This window comes from Rhineura floridana, chromosome 1, assembly GCF_030035675.1.
Source record: "Rhineura floridana isolate rRhiFlo1 chromosome 1, rRhiFlo1.hap2, whole genome shotgun sequence".
In the NCBI taxonomy this organism is placed as follows: Eukaryota; Metazoa; Chordata; class Lepidosauria; order Squamata; family Rhineuridae; genus Rhineura; species Rhineura floridana.
Genome location: NC_084480.1, coordinates 240,386,411 through 240,410,717, shown reverse-complemented (window position 1 = coordinate 240,410,717; position 24,307 = coordinate 240,386,411). Strand labels below are relative to the sequence as shown.

The following is a 24,307-nucleotide window of genomic DNA, read 5'->3' as shown; positions in this document are numbered from 1 at the left end:
TGTTAAAGAAGGCAGTTTATTTGTCTAATTCATAGTCTGTTTTGAAAACCTTCCCAATATGAAGCTTTAATCCTATACTTGCTTTTCTGGGAATAAACTTGCAATGTTAATCGCACATAATGGGAGAAAAACCCCATTGGATTCAACAGGAGTTACTTTTGAGTAGACATGGTTAGGATTGTGCTGTAAATCAATTGGATTTTTGAGTGAACATAGCAAAGGATTGTGTTTGTGTTGTAAATCTTTCTCTCCCCTTCAATCCTATTTTTAAAGCAATTAGGCAGGGCTTACTTTGCTTTACACTGCTTTTATTTTGTAGGAAACTAATACTGGTTTTATTTTGTTTTTAAATGTTCTACAATGACCAACTATTATATGGGGTGTAGTATATTTACATCTCCAATGTGTGTATATGGAGTCTTTCCAACAACCATGTGAAGTAGGGTTGCAAATTGGAAACCAAGGCAGCTCACAATAAATAAAAACAATTAAAATCCAATAACCATAAAACAAGTATGAAACAGTGGCAAAACAGCTTAAAGAGGCATGATTCTGAAGTTTGGGTTGGGTGAGTAAAGTTCCTTATTATAGAATCATAGAGTTGGAAGGGGCCTTGTAGGCCATTGAGTCCAACCACCTGCTCACAGCAGGAAATCCACAGCTACAGCATCTCCCGCAGATAGCTGTCCAGCCTCTGCTTGAAGACATCCAGCGAAGGGGATCCCACCACCTCCCTAGGCAGTCGGTTCCATTACCGAACTGCCCTTACTGTCAAGAAGTTCCTTCTAATGTCCAATCAGAATCTATGCTCCTGCAACTTAAAACCATGAGACCTAGTCCTACCCTCTGGGGCAGCAGAGAACAAATCTGTACCCTCCTCTATGTGACAGCCCTTCAGGTACTTAAAGAGTGCAATCATGTCACACCTCAGCCTTCTCTTCACCAGACTGAACATGCCAAGTTCCTTCAACCTTTCCTTATAAGACTTGTTCTCCATACAGGCTATCATCCTTGTCGCCCTCTTCTGAACCCGCTCTAACTTGTCTATATCTTTCTGAAAATGAGGTGCCCAGAACTGAACGCAGTATTCCAGATGAGGCCTGACTAATGCAGAATATAGTGGGACTATTACTTCCCTCGACCTGGAAACTATAGCTCTGTTTATGGAGCCCAAAACCGCGTTTGCCTTTTTTGCCGCAGCATCACATTGCTGGGTCAAGTTCAACTTGCGATCCACTACAATTCCAAGGTCCTTCTCACACACACTACTGCTAAGCCGGGTATTTCCCATCCTGTACCCATGCATTTTGTTTTTGTGGCCTAAATGCAGAATCTTGCATTTGTCTTTATTGAAATTCATTTTATTAATTTCAGCCCAATTTCCTAGTCTATCCAGGTCCCTTTGGATTTTATTCCTGTCTTCCATTGTGTTAGCTATCCCTCCCAGTTTCGTATCATCCGCAAACTTCATAAGGCTTCCCTCCACCCCGTCATCTAAGTCATTGATAAAAATGTTGAAGAGTATCGGCCCCAAGACAGAGCCCTGTGCCACTCCACTCGAAACCTCCTTCCAGTCCGAAGCAGAGCCACCGACGACCACTCTTTGAGTACAGTTTTCCAACCAGTTGTGAATCCACCTGACAGTATTTCCATCTAGTCTGCATTTGACCAGTTTGCTAATCAAAAGGTCATGGGGGACTTTGTCAAACGCTTTGCTGAAATCTAGATAGATGACATCTACAGCATTTCCACCATCTACTAAGCTAGTGACCTGATCAAAAAAAGAGATGAGATTAGTTTGACAGGATTTTTTCTTGACAAACCCATGCTGGCTCCTACTAATCACAGCATTGTCATCTAGATAGTTGCCAATGGACTCTTTTATTATCTGTTCTAATATCTTTCCCGGTATTGAAGTCAGACTGACTGGCCTGTAATTCCCCGGATCTTCTTTTTTACCCTTTTTAAAGAGCGGGATGACGTTTGCCCATCTCCAATCCTCCAGCACCTCTCCCGTTCTCCAGGATTTCTCAGAGATGATGGCAAGAGGTTCCGAGAGTACATCCGCAAGTTCCTTCAATACCCTGGCCCTGGAAATTTGAACTCATTTAGGTTAACTGGGTATTTCCTGACTATCTCCTTATCAATCTTGAACTGCAATCCCGACCCCTTACTGAGATTGCTACCGATGCAAGGTTGCACACTGTTCCCTTTTTGGGAGAAAACGGAGGCAAAATAGACGTTGAGCAGTTCTGCCTTTTCCTTGTTACCTGTCAACATTTTGCCATCCTCATTGAGCAGCAGTCCCACTGTTTCCTTGGTCTTTCTCTTGCTTCGAACATATCTGAAAAACCCCTTTTTGTTGTTCCTCGCTTCCCTCGCCAGCCTCAGCTCATTCTGGGTTTTAGCTTTCCTTACGCTATTCCTGCAAGCCCGAGCCGCTCGTCGGTACTCTTCCTTGGTGATGCATCCTTCCTTCCATTCTTTATACATGCTCTTTTTTATTTTTACCTCCTCCAGCAGTCTTCCGTGTAGCCACATTACTTGAGGTTGCAGTCCTCTGCATGCTTCCCCATTAGAAGCAAGTTCCAATGTATTCAGTGGGGCTTACTTAGAATAAACATACATAGAATTACACTATAAATATATTTACAGGTTGTGTAAATAATAAACATCTTTGATAGTCATGCTTATATAAATGTTTCTTCATACTATGCCTTGGTAAGTATCTGATTTCACACTGTGGTTGTACATTATTATTTCCTCTACATTTTAAGTGTGCCCTTCTCTCCTGGAGTAATCATGGTCTCCCTCTGTTGTTTTCTCCCTGAGAGGCAAATTAGGCTGAGAGATGGTGAGTAGCCCATGGTCACCCAGTAAACTTTATAGCTGCTTTCCATTTAAAAAAATTAAAACTATTTACATGCAGACATTTATACATTTAAAGCACATCCAACTTGCATTTAAAGCACATTATGTCTTCCAAATAATTCTGGGAAGTGTAGTTTTCCCCTCACAGTTATAGTTACCACCACCCTTACCAAACTACAGTTCCCATGATTCTGTGCTTCATGTGGGATTCATGTGCTTCAAATGTGTGTTGAATGTGCTTTAAATGAATGGCGTGGATGTGCTCTAGGTATGCTGTGCATTCATTAGTGAACTGAAAAGAACAATTTCAGAACATACTTTTTTAAACAGAGTAAGGGCTGTAGTTGAGTGATAGGGCATGTGCTTTTCATGCAAAGGTCCAAAATTCAACCTCTGGAAAAGTCTATTGCTTGGAATCATGGTGAGCCAATGCTAGTCCATGTCATCAGTATTGAGCTAGATGGTATCAAATGGCCAGAGTCGGTAGAAGGTAGATTCCTTTGTTCCTAAAAATGGAAAGAGACCCAAGAACCACAGTGACTCTGAAATGTATTTAAGTATTTTATTTACAACATTTATATACCGGTTTATTATAAAAAAAATCTCAAAGCAGTTTACAGAAGGAATTAAAAGAATAAAATTATTGCCAAAAACAGTTAAAAACAGCTATTTTAAAACAATCAAAATAATAAAACCAACACACACATACATACATATAATTTATTTTAAAAATTATAGTGCTTAATATATAATAATGATCTCTAAATGGGTTACATAAAAATAATAAAAGTATAATCAATAGCATCCCATAAAATTCCTAAAGCTAAGTAAAACCAGAACAAACTCTGTATTATGATAAAACTGAGCAGTGTATAAAACAGTCCTAAAAACTAAGAGTCAGAGCCCAGGAAGGTTTGGCTAAACATATAAGAAGCATTAAAAAGTCATTATTTTCCCTGCTTCACATGACTTACCGGAGGGATGGCATTCCAGAGGGTAGGAGCTATCACTGAGAAGGTCCACTTTCACATTGTCACCAAGTGACAATCTGCTGCTTGTAGAAGGACCAGGAGGATTTCCTCTGAAGATCTTCAAGATTGACTTGGTCTGTGACATCTTGTCCCAAATCTTCCTCAGCAGCTTCCTATAGATATTAAATAGCACTGGGGACAAAATTGGCTCTGTCTCACTATATAATCTGATATCGACCCAGAGTGTGGTAGAAAAAGACAGATTCCCATATTAGGGACTATATAGCTCCGCACAGTGCATACATAGTGGAACGGAAAGGATCCTAGATTTCGGTCATGTTCTGTCCACTGGATAACCATCTAATATTTCCACTATAAATATTAAAACTATTAGTGTAAACCTTACACAGCAAAGGAAATATAAAATGATTTTGACTAAAAATTATGCCCTATCCTTGGAGAGGACTAAGGTAACAATACAATTGCAGTTGTTCCAAGTGAGATATATAGGAGAGGTGCTTGAATTTAAAACATTATTTTCAGGTCTTGAAAGACACCTTCTGAAATCAGTCAAAACTGAGGATCAAGGCAGAAAGAATTATATGATTTTAGTGTGTTGCAATGTGTTTCTGGGGAAACACAGCCAGAAAAGTAGAACAGGAACTGTGTTTGTGCTTGCTACAATACATAGCAAGGCTAGGGGTTCTAGGAAGCAATTTCTATTTCCCAGAAACTACTAGAAAGCAGATGATTCTCCTCCCACATTAGTCCCCAAATAACCAATTTTGTGAATACGTTTAGCACATAGTGGAAATATAGGAAAACACTGTCAATTTTTAATGACCTAAGCGGTCCACATCAATACTTGTACATATTCCTTCCCTCATGCATCCAGGTAGGGCAGGGTTGGGGATTGCGGCCTATTGCCGAAATAAAGACAGACACCATTCATTGGGTTAAATCATGGGCCACTTTATTAAAACAGAGTCAATTATAACCAATGAACCTGCAGAGGGACAATCAAGTGAGGGGGAATTCTGCTGATCCAGGCGAAGCCTGCTTGCAGCTATAGGGCAACCAAACCTTGCCTGAGCCTGGGGCTGCCCTGTGCCAGGCCCCAGCTCTGGCCACACCCTGAAGATGTGTAGGGGGTCCAACCCGCATCACCGCCCCCCGGAGCCCTGAAACTCCGAGCGGATGAGGCACGTTGGCCCCAAAAGCGGCCCGTGTTCTGCTCCCGGGCCGTATAGCCCTGAGGTGCAGGCTCCCGGACCACCAATCACCCCCAAAGGTGCCTAAAGGTGTCACCTAGCTGCCCTTTCCCTTTTAACCTTTCCCCCATGCTTCCTTGCCACAAAAGGGGGACAAGCCTCTGCTTAGTCTCCCTTTACCCCACACCCGATAAGAATCTGGTGCACACCCCTCTGCAGGTCCATCAGGAAGATGTCATTGCCCCCGTCAGTCAAGTGCACGCCATCTGGCCTGAACAACTACAGCCTATCGTGCTTGATCTCTGGGTGGTGTATGACAGAACCCCCCAGGCCCTTGATGGCCCTCTGAACCTGTCTATTAACCTTCTTCCGAACCCTGCCTATTCCCCGTGGGTCACCAGCACAATTCCACGTCCTGCGCGGCAGGATGTCAGGCCATACCAAGTGCACCCCCGGCCAGCGCAGCGCAATGGCCTGGAGGTCACTACATGCCTGTTCGATCAGGGCCTTGCCCTTCAACAGGCCTAAGTCATTACCTCCCAGGTGGATGACCAGCACCTGGGGCACCGCCCGGTCCACAGCCGACTGGAACAAGGTAGGCAGGAGACCGTCCCAATGCATCCCCCGGCGCCCAAGCCACCGCACTGAGGCCCACTGACTGAGCCCCAGCTGCGTTCCAATGCGGGACTTCGCCGCCCTGCGGCCTGCCCAGAAAATCATGCTGTGACTGCAGAGGAGGATGCTCACTTGCTCTGATCTTTCCCAGCAGCCTGCCAAAAATGACAACAATTGCCATTAGCTGCTGGCTTCCTGCATCTCTGTTAGTGGTCTAACATAAGTCTTATATGCATCCGAGGACCACCTGCCCACTGCCTGTAGCTGCCCCTTGGAAAAACCCAGGTGGGCGGCCATGGAGGCTGCTCCTATCCGGAAGGAGTGTGTCCCGAACTTGCGGGCATCCACACCTAGCCTATGGAGTGCTGCCTTTGTCACCGACCAAAATTGATACTTGGTAAGGGGCTGGAGGTCCCTATGCCTGAATAGGTACCCTGGCTGCATCCCCCGGGCTGCCAGAAAGATGCGCAGGGCCCTCACCGGGCAGAGTTCCTCCTGTTGGCATGGGGATAACACAATCAGACGACCCTTGTGGTGTTGGTCCGTCTTTGACTGCCTGAGTCGCAGGCGGACCCCCTCTGGCTCCCAGCTGAGATCAGAAACCAGAAGGGCCCGGAGGGAGCCATCCGTCTTAGAACCTGCCACTACCTCCCCTATTTGGAAGGCCCCAAAGAACAAGGTGAGGGCCGCAGCATGGTATAGCAGTGCCTCAAAATGGGAAGAACATAGAACCCTCCACTGTCCCTGCAGACCCAACAGTAGCTCTGGGGAAAAGGGGGTGCGGGCATCAGGTGTGTGTGGGCACTCACGGGACCACCCCTCCAGCATCCGGCGGACCCTAAAGTCACCGGAGTAGTCCTGGAAGCCCCGTGCTTTCCCTAGGAAGGATAGACCAGAGAGCTTACCTCTGATGGTCCTGACTGAAAGTCCCCTCCGCTTCCCTTCCACGCAGAACTCCATAAGATGCTCCACGGGGATGGGCCACTCCTGGGTGTAGCCTCTGGACTCCCTGAAGCTTGCCAGGTCCCTACCTGCCCCCTGGTAGCTGGCCAAAGTGCTGGGTGCCACAGACAGGCTTATGGCCCGTTCTGATTCGGTCCTCCAATCTCCCATAGCGCTGGGGGTACCACGTCCGGCTGAGCCCTTGCCCATGGCGCCAGCTGGTGAAATCTCTCCATCTGGTTCCGTGATAGAGCATCAGCAATACTATTATCAATACCCGGGACATGGCGTGCAAGGAACTGTATATTATAGTGAAGACATTGGAACACAAACACACGAACCAGCCGCATAACGTTGGGGTTTCTAGAGGACAGGGTGTTGATGACATGCACCGTAGGGAGGTTGTCGCACCAAAAGTGGACTGAGGAATTGCCCAGCTTGTCGGGCCAAAGGTGTACGGCCACGACAATGGGGAAGAACTCCAAAAAGGTCAGGTCTCTGGTCAGGCCAGCCTGCGCCCAGTTCTGTGGCCAGCTGCCATGACACCATGAGTCATGGAAAATGACCCCAAAACCGCAGGAACCTGAGGCATCGGAGCTCACCTGTAGCTCCGCTTCCAGCAGGTGATCCCTTCTCCATAAGGAGACCCCATTGAATTCCTGCAGGAAGGTGGACCAAACTGCCAGGTCCTCCCGGAGAGCGACAGTAACACGCGTGTGGTGGTGGGGGCGTGATAGGCCCTCCATGGCATCGTACACGCGCCGCAGGAATGCGCGCCCGGGTGCTACCACCCTGCATGCAAAGTTCATATGGCCTGCCAGCTGTTGTAGTGTGGCCAATGTCACCTTCTTTGCCCCAACCACCTCTGAGATTTTCCCCTTAAGGGCCACCAGCTTATCCTGTGGGAGCCTACAGCACTGGGCCACTGTATCGATCTCTATGCCCAGAAAAGTGAGGGTGGTGGAAGGGCCCTCAGTTTTCTCAGCCGCGAGGGGAACACCCAGTTCCCCCGCCATCCCTGCGAACTGCTCCATAAATGCCTGACAGGCGCCCGAGTCTGCAGGGCCCGCAAACAGGAAGTCGTCCAAATAGTGCACCACTGATTGCCGGCCTGCCCGTCTCCTGACTGCCCACTCCAAGAAAGAACTGAAGCGCTCAAAAACCGAGCATGAGATGGAGCAGCCCATAGGCAATGCCCTATCCACATAATATTTGCCCATGAAGGCAAAGCCTAACAGCTCAAAGTCCCCTGGGTGCACAGGGAGGAGACGGAAGGCAGATTTGATGTCACACTTTCCCATGAGGGCGGCCATCCCGCAGTCCCTAACCATACGAACTGCGCAGTCAAATGACGTGTAGCGGACAGAGCAGAGGTCTGATGGGATGAAGTCATTTACTGACCCACCCTGGGGAAAAGACAGGTGGTGTATAAGGCTAAATTCGCCTGGTGCCTTCTTGGGCACGAGGCCCAGCGGGGAAACTGAGTGAAGGGATGGGTGGTGCCGTAAAGGGGCCCAGAACACGGCCTGCCATGACCTCCTTTCCAATTTTCTCTCCCACGACTGATTCCATGCCTGCCACTGATTTGAGGTTGCGGGACATGAAGTGGTGCCTGGGGCCCGAATAGGGGATCCAAAAGCCCTCTGTAAAGCCCTGGAGCAAAAACTGAGCGTCTTGGACTCGGGGGTAAAGGCAGAGCAAGTACTGGAGTTCAGGGAGTTTAACTGGACTGGGGCCCCTTTCCTTGAGCTGCGCTAGCAGCTCCCGGTCTCCTTGCGCCGGCTGAGTCCCTGTTTCCACCTCTGAAAGGGCGGCCCCTGGGGCAGGCAGCGCAGGAGTGCGGACCCCCACAGATTGCGCACTTGTGTCGGAACCTGCAGGGGGTACGACCACAGTGGCCTCGGGAGCTGAACTCCCAGCAGAGCAGGTGGGGTTCAAGCCCCTGCCCCGCGGGCCCGCGGGAAGGAGCTGCTGCCGCCTGGCAGGCCAAGAGGTGGCCGCTGTCTGTTCTATCCCCGGCTATGGGCTTGGAGTGAGACATAAACTGTAGCCACAGATCTGCTTCCTTTTTGTCCCAGGGGAGGGAAGTATCAAAGGCCGCCCTCATACGAAACGATTCGTCATAGGCAAGCCATGCTGCCCCCTGGAACTCAGAGTAGCCCCGATATATGATATCGAGGTATTTAATCAGGATAGGGCCCTTCTGTGGCTGTTTCTGCATCACCACCCCCATGTATGTCAGAAATGCAGGCAACCAATTGGCCCAAGTGCGCTCTATGCGCCGCCTCTTGGGCTTGTCTGGTTCTGCCTCTTCGCCCTTATTCTTCTCCCTCCTAACTGGCTCCCTGTATAGAAGTGAGAATAAGTCGACATACTCCCCCTTCCATATTTTTTCCTTTGTAGCGGGCAGCAGGTGAAAGCCCAGTGGGGCTGATGTCTCCCCAAAAGGTATAGCCCCGTCCCTCACTGAACCCAGAGGGTCAGTGTCCTCTGCAGGAGGGGGTACCGACCAGGAGGGCTGCACCCCCACTCCCATCCCTGTCCCGGCAGTGGACTGCCAGACCTGCTCACAGGCCAACCGTAGGGGAGGCTGTTGTTGTGGCATGCCGTGCCCCACACCCATGGGGATCACAGCTTGCCCATACCGCTCAGTTTCAGCTGGTGGGGAAAAAGGCCAGTATGGGAACCCCCATGGGGGCCAGCCCCACGGGGGCTGCCCCTGTTGTTGTGCTGCCTAGGGAGACTCACCCACTATGTTGTCTGCTGAGGGGCCATGCATGGGCTGTGGTCCCGGGGCTGCATGTGAAGACAATGCTGGTCCTGCTTCTGCTCTGGGCGCTCTTGCTGCAGCCCCATTAGGCCCTGCTTCCAGCGCGTCCAGTCATGCTAAGATAGAAGTAATAGCTGCAGCGTTAGCCCCGCCGACTGGACGCAGCGCTTTATCCCGGGGCCGCTTGGGGGGTGGTTCCTTTGTTCTCCCAGGTGCCGGCTGGGCTGAGCCCCTCTCCAGGGCTTCTAACCTGGCCAGTATAGCAGTCCATGGCATGCCTTCCCCTTGTCCCCCATCCTCCGCCGCTGGGGGTGGGTGCCTACCCTCTGCCCTGGGGGCCCTTCCCTTCCCTTTTGGCCCACCTTGACCTTTTTTAGGTGGCATCCTGAGCCAGAGTGTAGCCGGGTCTATCCAGCAGAAATGACCCCCAAGGCCTATGCCCGTTGCGGAAGTGCCTCCTGGCAAAGTGAGAGGTGGTCAGCGTGGGGATACCTATAAGGGGGGGCAGCACCCTCACAGCCCAGCTGGACTGTGTCCCCTGCTCACTCCCCTCCCCTGCTGATGGGCCCCTTTATCTCACCCCACAATCCTGGCAACCTGGGCCGCCAAGTGAGAAATGGAGGGCATGCAAGATGGGGCTGGGACCCACTTCCCTTGCTATGGGGTGGATGAGGGGCAGAGAACCTTCCCACAGGGGGCCCCTGGGTAGCAATCAAAGAAAAAGAATGCGGCCACAAGGCTGCCTCGCCTGAGATCCGCCGCTGCCGTTAGGCCGTGCTGCCGCTGCTCTTCGCTCCTCTGGAGGGCCTCCCGAGGCCTAGGGCTCTCTCTGCTGCACCGCCGGGTCTGCAGCTGCCTCTTGCAGGCTTCCCTGGAGAGGAGCCACACGGCCGCTGCCACCGCACCTCCACCGCCGCAGGGCCTCCTGAGGCCTAGGACTCCCTCCCCTGCTCCGCCGGGTCTGCAGATGCCTCCTGGAGGCTTCCCTGGCGGGGAGCTCAATGGCTGCTGCCGCCGCACCTCCCGCTGGAGGGCCTCCGGAGGCCTAGTCCCAATTGCCCCTCCAGGGCATCCGGGCCTCTCCGCCGTCCTCACCACGCCACGATCAAGACGCGCCGACCGCTCCTCGCCGCCGGCCACCCAGCACCAAGGCCTGGCCCGTAGGAGCCTTGAGGAGCCGCGTGCATCGGCGATCGAATCGATGAGTCGCACCGCTGATGCCGGAGCCTGCCGCTGTTTGAATTTGCCGCCAAGCTTGCAGTGAGGGAGGGCGGCTGGCGGCACGGCCTTAAATGGCCGTCTGCCACCCCGCCCCCTCGCTGCATGCTACATCAGCGCGCCTGCACACTGTGTGCACGCACACATCCCAAGATGGTGGCCTAGCTTCGGCGGCGGCCGCAAACACGCCCCTTCACCCGGTAAGTGGGCGCGGAACGGGGATCTGTGGCTCTCCTTCAGCCCCAGACACCATGGTCAATTGTCAGGGATGATGGGAATTGTAGCCCAGCAACATCTGGAAGGCCACAGATTCCCCATCTGTGATGGAGGGCTTTTGAATTACCTTAAATGGTTATTTCAAGTTTCAGAGTGAATTTATCTGTTCTGCAGAATTTGCAATAGGACATTAAAGTGGAACCTTCTTGAGTAAATCTTGTTGCAGGATCCAATAGAGAAACATATATTCTTCAGATGTAATGGAATTATGCCGCCACTGGTCATGTGCGTTCTATTACTTCTCTTTGAAACAACCTTATTAGTGCAAGGAGAAAGCAAATCAGATTAGGTATGGTGCAGCTTGGAAGCGCCAGATCCCTACACATACAGCTGCAAAGAGAAGCCATGCATGAGCTAATCAAAGATAATGGTAGGTTTGGTACAAAGCAATGAGACTTCAGTGCACTTTTCATTCTAACCTATTTGTCTATCATCTAATGCAGATAAACAACAGATACACTTTAACTGTTTCGTCACTGCCTGAAATCTAAAGAGAGAACATTATTTTTCTCTTATCCCCTTTTTTCACTGTCCAACTTTTACATCCGTAAACAAAGATCGGGAATACCATGGTCTGAATGATCCTGACTTTAGTGTTCAGTGATACATCTTTGCATTTGAGGACCGTTTCTAGTTCTCTCACAGCTGCCCGTGCCAGTTCTAGCCTTCTTCTGATTACCTTTTCTTGCATGGGATATTAAGGCAATAGTTTGATAATTACTGCATTCTCTGGGATCCCCTTTCTTTGGAATTAGGATGTATATTGAATGCTTCCAGTCTGTGGGCCATTGTTAAGTTTTCCATATTTCTTGACAAATGTTTGTTAAAATTTGGACAGGTTCAGTCTGAGTAGCTTGTAGCAACTCTCTTGGTATGCCATCTGTTCCTGGTGATTTGTTTCTTCCAAGTATTTTAAGAGCTGCTTTCACCTCACGTTCTAAAATTCCTGGTTCTTCATCATACGGTTCCTCTGTGAATGAATGTCATCTTTGCATCTCTTTTATAGAGTTCTTCATTGTATTCCTTCCATCTTCCTTTTATTTCACCTTGGTTAGTCAGTGTGTTCCCCCGTTTATTATTCAACTTCCCTACTTTTGGTTTGAATTTCCCTTTAATTTGTCTAATCTTTTGGAATAGAGCTCTTGTTGAAACAGGGATGTATTTTATCACCCTACATATTTAATCTATACGCAGAATATATCATACGAAAAGCAGGATTGGACCAAGATGAAGGAGGTATGAAAATTGGAGTGAGAAATATCAATAATTTAAGATATGCAGACGATACCATACTCTTAGCAGAAACCAGTAATGATTTGAAATGAATGCTGAGGAAAGTTAAAGAGGAAAGCACAAAAGCAGGACTACAGCTGAACGTCAAGAAGACTAAAGTAGTGACAACAGAAGATTTATGTAACTTTAAAGATGACAATGAGGACATTGAACTTGTCAAGGATTATCAATACCTTGGCACAGTCATTAACCAAAATGGAGACAATAGTCAAGAAATCAGAAGAAGGCTAGGACTGGCACAGGCAGCTGTGAGAGAACTAGAAAAGGTCCTCAAATGCAAAGATGTATCACTGAACACTAAAGTCAGGATCATTCAGACCATGGTATTCCCGATCTTTGTTTATGGATGTAAAAGTTGGACAGTGAAAAAAGGGGATAAGAGAAAAATAAACTCATTTGAAATGTGGTGTTGGAGGAGAGCTTTGTGGATACCATGGACTGTGAAAAAGACAAATAATTGGGTGTTAGAACAAATTAAATCACTAGAAGCTAAAATGATGAAACTGAGGTTATCATACTTTGGACACATCATGAGAAGACATGATTTACTAGAAAAGACAATAATGCTGGGAAAAACAAGGGATTAGAAAAAGAGGAAGGCCAAACAAGAGATGGATTGATTCCATAAAGGAAGCCACAGACCCGAACTTACAAGATCTGAACAGGGTGGTTCACAACAGATGCTATTGGAGGTCGCTGATTCATAGGGTCGCCATAAGTCGTAATCGACTCGAAGGCACATAGCAACAGCAGGTCAACACGTTCCTCCTCCAGATATGGCTAATGGCAGTGCTTTGCTCTGGCAACTAGTGTGTTCACAGCCACATACTTTGCTTTTACCTGTTTAAGACACTTTTGTACACTGCTGGTTTTTCTCTTTGTACTCCAAAGCCAGCATGTGTGGATCTATCACATAATTAAATTGGGATTTAAAAAATAGAAAATTATTATTTCAGAGGCAGGAAAAAAACACACATAGCTCAGGAGAAGAGAGACCTAAACCTTCTTCTAATTAGGTTAACTGACCAGGCTTCAAATTGATAATGAAAGAAAAAAGGCTGTTATTTAGGACTTTATAGGCAGGGCAGCTGACAGTAGGGATATGCTAGAATTCTGCCAAATTGGATTTGGTACCAAATTTTCTACGCCTAGCTGACAGACAGGTATAAAGGATCAATTTCTACCAAGCCTAGACCAGCAGGGGTACCAGACTCTTAGCTTGCATCTTCTAAACAATTAAGTTTCCAAGTGCTCTGGATCAAAAGATATACACCAAAATGTGCCCCCTCCTTTCTGCAAAATGAGCTAGCTGGCTGCTCCAATCCCTGCTCTTTCAGGTTTTTAGCCAATGAGTGAAGTCAAAACTGTGATTGACAAGGAATTTGTTGACATCAGGCAATAGCTAGAAACCCTTGCAAGTCCTGAAAATACCTGCCTTTTTCTGTTTGTCTCTGCATATTGGTTCACGGTGTGTGCAGGCCCAGCACCAGTGGGCAGCCAGGTCTGGCCACACCACTTCCTGTGCTGTTCTACCACCATCTTGGGTGATGGCAAGCATGCATGTGGAGCATGCTAACATGCTGACACAGTCAGGCCTATTAAAGCCTGCGGTGGTGGTAGTGCCAACTTTGAGGGCCTGCTGTAGTCTGATGCCAGTCTTGGGTGTACATGTGCACATCATGTGAGTTGAGTAAGTGTATGGCTTTCAGCAGCAATATGTCTACAAGCCCCCTCCACCATTGTTTTACCTCTAACAACGCTTGCCAACACACACATATACACATGTATACACACAAATCCTTCTCTTTGGGGGGGGCATTTTGCTGTAAAATATCAGAACTGTGGAATGTTACAGTTAAAATAATGTGGAGTGACTTTGTGCATGTTCCCCCCCCCACACACTACATGGTCTCTAAATAGGACATGATATATTTGCACCTAGCTTTTCTTCCTGGGTTTTCCCTCCCCTTTTATATTTTCAGCAACCTTGTGAGGTAGGTTAGGTTGAGAGTTTGTTCTGTCACCAATATTGTGAAGCTGCACATACTTGGAGTCTTCTTTTTTGGCCTGTTGGTGTTGTTATCAGGGATTCCAAATAACTGATCATATTGGTAATATATGTACATAAGCAGCAGTTCTTACTAGCAGATTGCCGGGAGGTGGAGGGTTGGGAATGTTAGGGGTTCCAATCTACATACAGTGTACTGGGCCTAAGAAATCCTGTTGGCGCCCCTGTTTATAGGCATTATTTTATAGGTGTTACTAAATATGTTCTAGGCAGGACCATTTCATATATGTTCATGGGTCCTCTTCTGTTTTTCAGTCCCCCCCCATTCAATTTTGCATTTAGGATTTCCTGATTCCTACTGGATTTCTATTTTGTGTATTGTTTTGATGTCAGTGCTTGTCTTCTGTATCTTTAAAAGTTGTACAGGGGGGAGGGAGAATTCCACCTTGTGGTTTTTCCCATTACAGGGTTGCAAGAACACCTGCACTTGTCTGACTTTCTCTTCTCCTAAAGATACAGGATCAGTCTCAGGCCCTGAACCTGGAACCCTAGTCAGCACAAGGCATAAGAACCTAAGAAGAACCCTGCTGGATAATCATATCTAGACTGCTTCCTCTTCCCCATAGAGATCAGCCAGGTGCCTATAGGAAGCCTACAAGCAAAACATGGATGCAGTAGCCCTCTCACTGTTGTTTCTCTGTGACTATTCAGAACCCAATGAATTCCCTGCATGGTCATTCCATAGCACTTATGGCTCAAGGTATGGACTATCATTTGGTCATAACTGGGTTGGGACTGTAGACTGTATTGACACATTGGGCATGCACTGTATACAATTCAGTTCTCACACAGAATAGCCCAAATGCACCAGTGCCTATATTGACCCAAGCCCATTCATGTTTACTTGGGTATATTTCCCATTTGAATCTACCACATTTGCTCTCATGTAAGTGTGGATGGAATTGCAGCCTTGACACTTCTCCGTGTCTCCAGTGGTGGCCATATAAGCCGGGTGTGGTGCATGAGAATCCACAGGCTCTTGGGGGCCCACCAAATCCAGAAATCTTTTAAAATTATACAATAATGTTGTCATACATAGCACTTATACAATAATTTTGGCTTATTTTTATTTACTTTTCTCTTATAGAAACACACCAAGTTTGAGGGTTTATTCATCCTTATATCCAGTGAGATTGTTTGATAACCATCCCAATAGATTTTTTTTTTAAAGGGAAGGACAAAGGATTAAAGAAAAAGATTACAGGAGATGTGCACATATGAAATGCTTTGCAAATATAAGTGCACTACATGTTATCTTCCACTTGTAAGAATACCAAGTACACTGTCAATATTTACTTACTATTGTTCCCCAAAACATTGTTCCTTTAGGAGCATTTACAAGCCTGCAGTATATTCTACAGAAGTGCCTAGGGGTTTATTTCACCAGGGGACTGTTTCTGCAAATAAATATTTGCTTAGTTTAGGCAGACACCCCAAATATAAGCAGCCATGCAAAAAGGTGTTATTTTCTTGGTATAACTACCACTTAAAGATAAAGTGTCTCTGGAGAGGCCTCAATTATGTTTTCTCCTTGTAAAGGTAACCTCCTAATTAACTAGATCTCCTTTAAAGCATGATGCAGGGTGCTAGCAAGCTGCATTGTGCATCAATAACATGCCTATTTCTATGAAAACATCTGTTATTCTAAAAAAGCAAAGGGGGGAACACCACTACTATGGTTGCGAGAATGATAAGTGCTTGCCTTTAGCTGATATCCCTAAAAATAACAAAAGTGTAACAATCACACAGTGGTGGAAACAAAAAGAAACAAAGCAACAGGAGCTGCCTTACTTCATTTCCTTTCCAGATGCCCAGTGAATACGTCTATACAAAAAGACTTCCTGTGTGTGATGTTCTAATCTAACAATGGCAGATACGGGAGAAAATGTGAAGGCATTCTATGAAAGGTTAGAGTATATATTCAACTGTAAACAACTATTCAGCTTTTGTAGTTTGATGTGCTTGGCATAACAGCCAAAACAAATTGCAGAAAAGGCTACTATGAATCCTCCTTCAGACCCAGAAGAAAAATCATGTTGTTACCACTGAGAAAAGAATGAAAATCAAACCATGAACAGCAAACTTCACCATTTTAAGTCTCTTTTCAAGGGCCTTATATATGTTACCATAGTCATGTGTGAGCTGCTTTTCCATGAGTGTTTCCTATGCGGCTGAGATAATGTTTAAATAAGTATTGGACAGGGGCCAACCAGGTGGATCCTGACCATGAAATCAGCACTCCACCAGAGGGGGTTCCAATTCCATGGGAAAGACCAAGCTGATTAGAGTGAAGCAGCTCCAACATGGTTAGCTACCCTCAGTATTAGGGTAATGGAAAGCAGATGAATTATTCTACAGGAACAAGTTGGAAGGAAGCTGACGCTATTACAGGGCCATTGGAAAAACCAGATGCATTCTGTTATACAAATGACTAATCTACACAATGCAACAAACCTAACTATTTTAAGATCTTTGGAGCCTACACAGTAGCTTTCTGGCTTCAGAAGCGAATCACACAATTGCAACAATTCTGATAGTGTCAGATAATGAAAGGTGTGTCACACAGTCTTCATAAAATAATAAGCTGCAGCATTTCCCAGTGCTATTGTACAAGGAACATTTTAGATACATTTAAACCAAAAAGAGGATAAAAAATGATGGCAGTATCTCAACAGAAGACAAATGTGTTGGCTTACTCTAGGGTTTGGTGCTTATTAGGATGTTTCTTCCTGTTATCCAGTGTCAAAGCTATCTAGGGCCTTGGACAGGTGCTTGTTAGAATGAGCCAAAAGAAAACTGACATCAATGAAAGCACAATCCACCAGGAAATTCTCTTGCTCAGATCCCTCCAAATTGAGCAGTATCTGCACAGGAGGACTTCCAGGAGGATCATAGCCTATGTCTTTGAGTGAGTAAAGAGGTTTTAGTCCATGGCAAAGAAGATAGTTTTAAAATCTGTGATCTGTGACACTTTTGGTTAGATTTTCATTGTTTAAAAGCTCAGTGAAATGATATAGATGTGTATAACAGAAAAAGTTAATAAATTACATACCAATTAAATTGTTAAATGCAATTTCATCTCTGATGGAGGAGTACTCATTGCAAGATACAACTGTTTTACTGTACTGAAGTTGGTTTGTTGCATGGCTAGAGCAACCTTCACCAACTTAGTGAACTGCAACTCTGATAACCCTGAGCCAGCACAACTACAGCTGCCTCCATGTCACCATCACAGGGTTATTTTTATGTGGCCATACAATATGATGCTGCAATTCTACATTGGGTTAATACGGACAGAAAAGGGTAACTGTGTAGGAAGACCAAACTCTGTTAATCTTTGCTTATAGAAATTTTAAAATGATGTCCAGCTTTGGTATAGGTCATTGGGAGAAGAATATAGAATTTTATTTAATTTTTCTAGCATGTATTTATTTACAGGGTTTTTATACTACTATTAACAATATGTTCTCTTGTTGGTGTACAGAAAAGAAGCAGGACCATAAACTTTATTAAAAAAACCCTACAGGAACATAAAATTGAAACTGTTAAACCAGTATGAAATAAAACCAAGATAAAAAATCAAGTATACCTTTGGGCTTATGAGCTTGGATTCATATATCTATCTGGCTGCCTAAGAACTTTGCATTTCCTAGATAACGCTTAGAAAAGCCACTAAAAATCTATTGCAGCATACACACCATACATGTAAAGCACATTTAAATCATATGTATTTCCCCAAATAATCCTGGGAACTGTGGTTTTCCCCTCACAGAGCTACAATTCCCAGCACCCTTAACAAACTATAGATATCAGGATTCTTTGGGGGAAAGTCATGCTATTTAATATTTGCAAATATTACAGCTGCAAGAGCTCTGTCCTCTTTTGCTCCTAGCTCTCTGCATGTTGAGCATGGACATTTGCAAGAAGGAAACGTACATGTATTGTCTTCTGTACTTATGAAATGCTTTCAGTAGCAGTCTCTCTGGAATGAATTTCAAAATCCAGCAGTTCTAGGAGTAATTTTATCTCAGCAAAGTGGGATTCAAGAAGGTCAAAGTTATGCACATGTGTTAAAAATTCTAAAATTCTAAAAAAGAATTTGAGGAGCACATTGCTAAGAACATAAAAACCAACAACAAAAAAATCTATAAATACATTCAAAGCAGGAGACCATCTAGGGAGACAATTGGACCCTTGGATGATAAGGGAGTCAAAGGTGTACTAAAGAACGATAAGGAGATTGCAGAGAAGCTAAATGAATTCTTTGCATCTGTCTTCACAGTGGAAGATATAGGGCGGATCCCTGAACCTGAACTAACATTTGCAGGAAGGGATTCTGAGGAACTGAGACAAATAGTGGTAACGAGAGAGGAAGTTCTAAGCTTAATGGACAATATAAAAACTGACAAATCACCGGGCCCGGATGGCATCCACCCGAGAGTTCTCAAAGAACTCAAAGGTGAAATTGCTGATCTGCTAACTAAAATATGTAACTTGTCCCTTGGCTCCTCCTCCGTGCCTGAGGACTGGAAAGTGGCAAATGTAACGCCAATCTTCAAAAAGGGATCCAGAGGGGATCCTGGAAATTACAGGCCAGTTAGCTTAACTTCTGTCCCTGGAAAACTGGTAGAAAGTATTATTAAAGCTAGATTAACTAAGCACATAGGAGAACAAGCCTTGCTGAAGCAGAGCCAGCATGGCTTCTGCAAGGGAAAGTCCTGTCTCAGTAACCTATTAGAATTCTTTGAGAGTGTCAACAAGCATATAGATAGAGGTGATCCAGTGGACATAGTGTACTTAGACTTTCAAAAAGCGTTTGACAAGGTACCTCACCAAAGGCTTCTGAGGAAGCTTAGCAGTCATGGAATAAGAGGAGAGGTCCTCTTGTGGATAAGAAATTGGTTAAGAAGCAGAAAGCAGAGAGTAGGAATAAATGGACAGTTCTCCCAATGGAGGGCTGTAGAAAGTGGAGTCCCTCAAGGATCGGTATTGGGACCTGTACTTTTCAACTTGTTCATTAATGACCTAGAATTAGGAGTGAGCAGTGAAGTGGCCAAGTTTGCTGATGACACTAAATTGTTCAGGGTTGTTAAAACAAAAAGGGATTGCGAAGAGCTCCAAAAAGACCTCTCCAAACTCAGTGAATGGGCAGAAAAATGGCAAATGCAATTCAATATAAACAAGCGTAAAATTATGCATATTGGAGCAAAAAATCTGAATTTCACATATACGCTCATGGGGTCTGAACTGGCGGTGACCGACCAGGAGAGAGACCTCGGGGTTGTAGTGGACAGCACGATGAAAATGTCGACCCAGTGTGCGGCAGCTGTGAAAAAGGCAAATTCCATGCTAGCGATAATTAGGAAAGGTATTGAAAATAAAACAGCCGATATCATAATGCCATTGTATAAATCTATGGTGCGGCCGCATTTAGAATACTGTGTACAGTTCTGGTCGCCTCATCTCAAAAAGGATATTATAGAGTTGGAAGGGGTTCAGAGGAGGGCAACCAGAATGATCAGGGGGATGGAGCGACTCCCTTACGAGGAAAGGGCTTTTTGGGGCTTTTTAGTTTAGAGAAAAGGCGGGTCAGAGGAGACATGATAGAAGTGTATCAAATTATGCATGGCATTGAGAAAGTGGATAGAGAAAAGTTCTTCTCCCTCTCTCATAATACTAGAACTCGTGGACATTCAAAGAAGCTGAATGTTGGAAGATTCAGGACAGACAAAAGGAAGTACTTCTTTACTCAGCGCATAGTTAAACTATGGAATTTGCTCCCACAAGATGCAGTAATGGCCACCAGCTTGGATGGCTTTAAAAGAAGATTAGACAAATTCATGGAGGACAGGGCTATCAATGGCTACTAGCCATGATGGCTGTGCTCTGCCACCCTAGTCAGAGGCAGCATGCTTCTGAAAACCAGTTGCCGGAAGCCTCAGGAGGGGAGAGTGTTCTTGCACTCGGGTCCTGCTTGCGGGCTTCCCCCAGGCACCTGGTTGGCCACTGTGAGAACAGGATGCTGGACTAGATGGGCCACTGGCCTGATCCAGCAGGCTCTTCTTATGTTCTTAAATATCTTTAGTTCAAGCTTGCATAAACTAAAACTATTCGCCCAAGCAGTGCGTATACAGTTACTGTTTACCAGTGGGAACACTGATCCTGCAAGGGAACATCAGATGGCCTACAAATGATCACAAAACTGTCAAGTCTATGGGAGATGATTTCGGGGAAGAATCCGAAGATGTTGATGAGTGAATCCTTTGCAACAGCTGCTCAATATTTGAGGACTAAAATTCTTGGAGTGGCAGTACTACATTTTGGGACAGATTATCTTTAGGCCTGTAAAGAACCTTGTTTTTTTTTTTAACAATGTTAATATTTTGTTATTTAAATTTCTGTGCACTGTATTCTTTTTTGGTGTGTATTTTATATTTGTGGGGTGTTTTTTTCTTGTGAGCTGCCTTGAGGGCCTTTTGGCCAAAAGGCGGCATAGAAATAGAATGAATGAATGATTGAATGAATGAATAAATAAGCTTTAAAAGTAAGGTGCACACACAGCCGCAGTTCATAATTTCTCCCTGTGTCGCTATATTAGCCAACAGTGGCTCGATGCGCCTCTGCTGGCTTTTCTACTATCTCCTTTGAAGGCAATTTGTCTTGAACAACTTCTGATAATGCCATAGAAATATTTCATAATTGTCTTTAACCAGATAATTCAGGTCATTGTTATCTATTTGCCTCAAAAGAAAAGGTTATGAGGGAAGGACCATGGCTCCATGGTGAACCACATCCTTTGTGTACAGAGGGAACCAGGTCCAATCCTCAGCATCTCCAGAACAGACCTAGGAAATGAAAAAATCCAGAAGGGTTGCTGCCAGTCAGTGCTGCCAGTCTGAGTTCAATGTAACAATGGTCCTAAATTAACAAATATAGTGTTCTACATTCCCAGTTCAGCACTATAATACACAGCTGAGGGTATTTTTTTAAAGGCTGGTACCTTTCTTTCAACACAACATTCTGCTCTCAATGTGGGAAGCAAGCCATGCCCACTGGAGAGCCAACATTTATCTCTCCCAGGGATGTGGATTTATGACAGATTAGCATAGGCAATAGAACTTTCCACTGTATTCTGTGGGTATTGTAATCACTGAATAATTGCATGCAGATCTCTGAATAAGAGCTGTCAAGACATGCCTGGAGAACTCCCATTACTGAAATGCCTATTGGATTTCCCAATCAACTTAATTCATGTAGCTTCAGAGGAACAGCACCATATGTAGATAATAGCACTCCTACTTATGCAACCTCCAATTATGATTTACTATATTTCCTAGGACTGGATATATGGGGTTGCTCATTCTGTTGAAATCAATTTTATTATCTTTTTCCAGCTGATCCTTTTAACCATTTTTCAAGGTGTTATTGCATTTGCAGAATCAACATTCTAGTTCCGAGACCAACAAATAAAACAAGGCCCTTTAGAGATACTTGTCCTTCTGTTAACACTAAACAATATACTCAAGGCCATTCCCTTTTACAGAGTGAGAAAAGGCTGTTAACTATGTATCTGAGTCCAGATACTACTTTGGTGTTTTGCTCTTGTTTGGGTATGCTGAAATTGCTTTTTTTGATTCCTGCTTCTCTTAAAGATGTGTACAACAAAGGGGAAACTTTCCTCATACAATTTCTGACCACAGGACTTTTCCCAGCATGAGAGCAAAAGGCCTTTGGGGATAGTTCTACTAGGTTTTAATCCATGTTTAACTTGTAAAAGGAGTAATGCAACACTCAGTTCTTCAGATTTCTAAGGGCTGTGGGGATGAAAGCATGATCTGCACATGATCAGAGGCACTGTTGTCTTTAGCTTTTAGAGAAAAATAGTTACAATTGCTGCAGCTATGAGAGTCTCTGTTCTAAGGAATTGGAAAAACCATGGTTAGCATAGTCCTAGGGAAACCTGAGGCTTTTTCAGACCGAGTGTTTTATTGTGGGTGTCTTCTGACAATGTTCTTAACACAATTTTAATGCATTAGTGGTGGATTTATTGCTGTCCAGAGGGGTTATAGCGCAACAAAGGCAGGACAAAAATAAACCAGAACATTTGTGGTATAAAAAATTCCAAGGTTTCAGCAGGAAGTTATAGGATATGCACTGACCGGAAGAGAAGCAGTGTGACCACCCCAAAACCCTTGCAAACATAAACAGTTTTGAAAGCAGGATCATATGTAACTGCTCCAATAGCATTAAGGCACTAATAATCATGAATATGCAATGAAAAGGATGGCTGGAGGGCCTCTGCGTTTGGATAAAGCGATAATAAATAGTGCTTTGGGGTAGGTTCGGTAGGGTGTACTTGGAAAACCAGAAACATAACAATTGTAAAACAGAGCCATAGCAAGCCTTCCTTACTCGGTGGGTCCACCAAACTTCCAGGTGAGGATGCAAACAAATTAATGTATTTGTTCATAACCAAGAAAAATTCCTGTCATTTCTCTCACCAAGTTCAAATGTCTGTGTACTTTAGTATCTATCAACTGACAGGAGCCGATATACATACCTAGAATAAGAATTGTGGGTTTTTTTCCATTTCAGTGGTTGTACTTTCTTAAATAATTGATTTCTTGCTGCCCTGGGCTCCTACTGGGAGTAAGGGTGGGATATAAACTTAATAAATAAATAAATAACATTCTTAACTTGTCCCTTACCCTATCATGTCTCAGGACCTAAAAGGGGATGTTTTACAGGATCATGTAATGATAAACTTGAAAATCCACCATGGTGAATCTCGTTTAAGCAGAACTGGGTGGGTCGGAAGGATGGAGCACTACTAGTTTTGATTAAAAGCAACTTGTTACATGGAAATTTTCCGATATGAAAAAGCTGTTTTCTGAAAAATTCTTAGGTGGAGCAGATGTGTGCTCTAAGTAGGATGCTGCACCCATTGGTCTCAACTTGGCTACAGACCTGCTGACCACAACAGGTTCATGGCATTGTAACACATCAACTAAGGGTGGTATTCAGTGCTAATCCTACTCAGAGTAGACCCATTGAAGTTAATAGACATTACCCACATAGCCTCATCAATTGCAGTGGGCCAGGATCAGCAGGGCTGAATGAAACAGTGCAGCCACTGCCCCTTTCAAACCCTGCTGCTAGCATCTCCCAGGGTAGAAAGCGGGAGGGGGGAATAAAGCTATGATTTTTGCTGTGCCAGCTCCAGGCTGGCACAGCAGAGGTTCAAATCAGGCCCATTGCTAGTAGATGAATTGGCTTAGGATCCAGTGGATCCCTGGTTGGCCCAGCTCCATCCCTGAAACATCCTCTGTAGGAGATTACAGTGCCTACCTCCCATGCTTTCTTTCGGCACACTAGTGACCTTAACAGTGGCAGTCCCTGGCCCTGACCATTGAGTGGAGCTGAGTGGAGGGAAACTTCCACTGCATCCTACCCATTTTTTTGCATAGCATATTGCGGATTAGGATTGTTCTGCTCCTTGTTCCACACGTACACAGTTTAAGATGTTCTCATGAGCCCTATTGAGATGTCTCTCCACACCCAAGGGGAGAATGCACAAGTTTCATCACCCCTCACATCTTGGGGACTGAACATCTGCAGCAGGGAGCCTTCCTACTTGCGTAAGCTCCCCGTTTAATTTAGAACCTTAACTTCCATCATTCTAAAACACGAGGAAAGCCTTCACAAGTTGAGCAGGCAGGGTATGGTAAATGCAGCAGGGAAAGGGAGAGAAAACATGTATTCTGCCATAAATGCAATGTAAGGGTTTCAGTATTCCTTTGCATGTTCACAGGCTGAGCCCTGGCACTGAAAACAGGTTTGGGGGCTGATCTTTAGCACATTTTGTTGTGATGTTAACTCTCCTCATTGAGGCAGAAGCTCTCACCACTTCTGAAAACATCAATAGCTATTCTCCAAGAACATCCTGATACCTGGGGAATGCCACTTCTTTTAATACGGCAACATCCTGGATAACAAGATTGCCAGAGCCACAAATTGCTGTCTGGATGCCAGAACTATAGACAGCAACTGATTACATCAAAATTATGCAGTT

The 24,307-nt window shown here is 45.2% G+C and overlaps 2 long non-coding RNA genes across 6 annotated transcripts in view; both read right to left on the bottom strand.

The window, feature by feature from the left end:
- Positions 1-24,307, bottom strand: part of LOC133369956 (uncharacterized) — a 99,143-nt gene that overhangs the window by 7,615 nt on the left and 67,221 nt on the right. The window lies entirely within an intron of this gene.
- LOC133369971 (uncharacterized) lies at positions 2,512-9,450 on the bottom strand. The gene is made up of 4 exons (XR_009759047.1): positions 9,359-9,450; positions 3,846-4,034; positions 3,190-3,377; positions 2,512-2,610 (listed from the first exon to the last, which is right to left on the bottom strand). It is a non-coding gene; the product is annotated as an uncharacterized LOC133369971 (long non-coding RNA).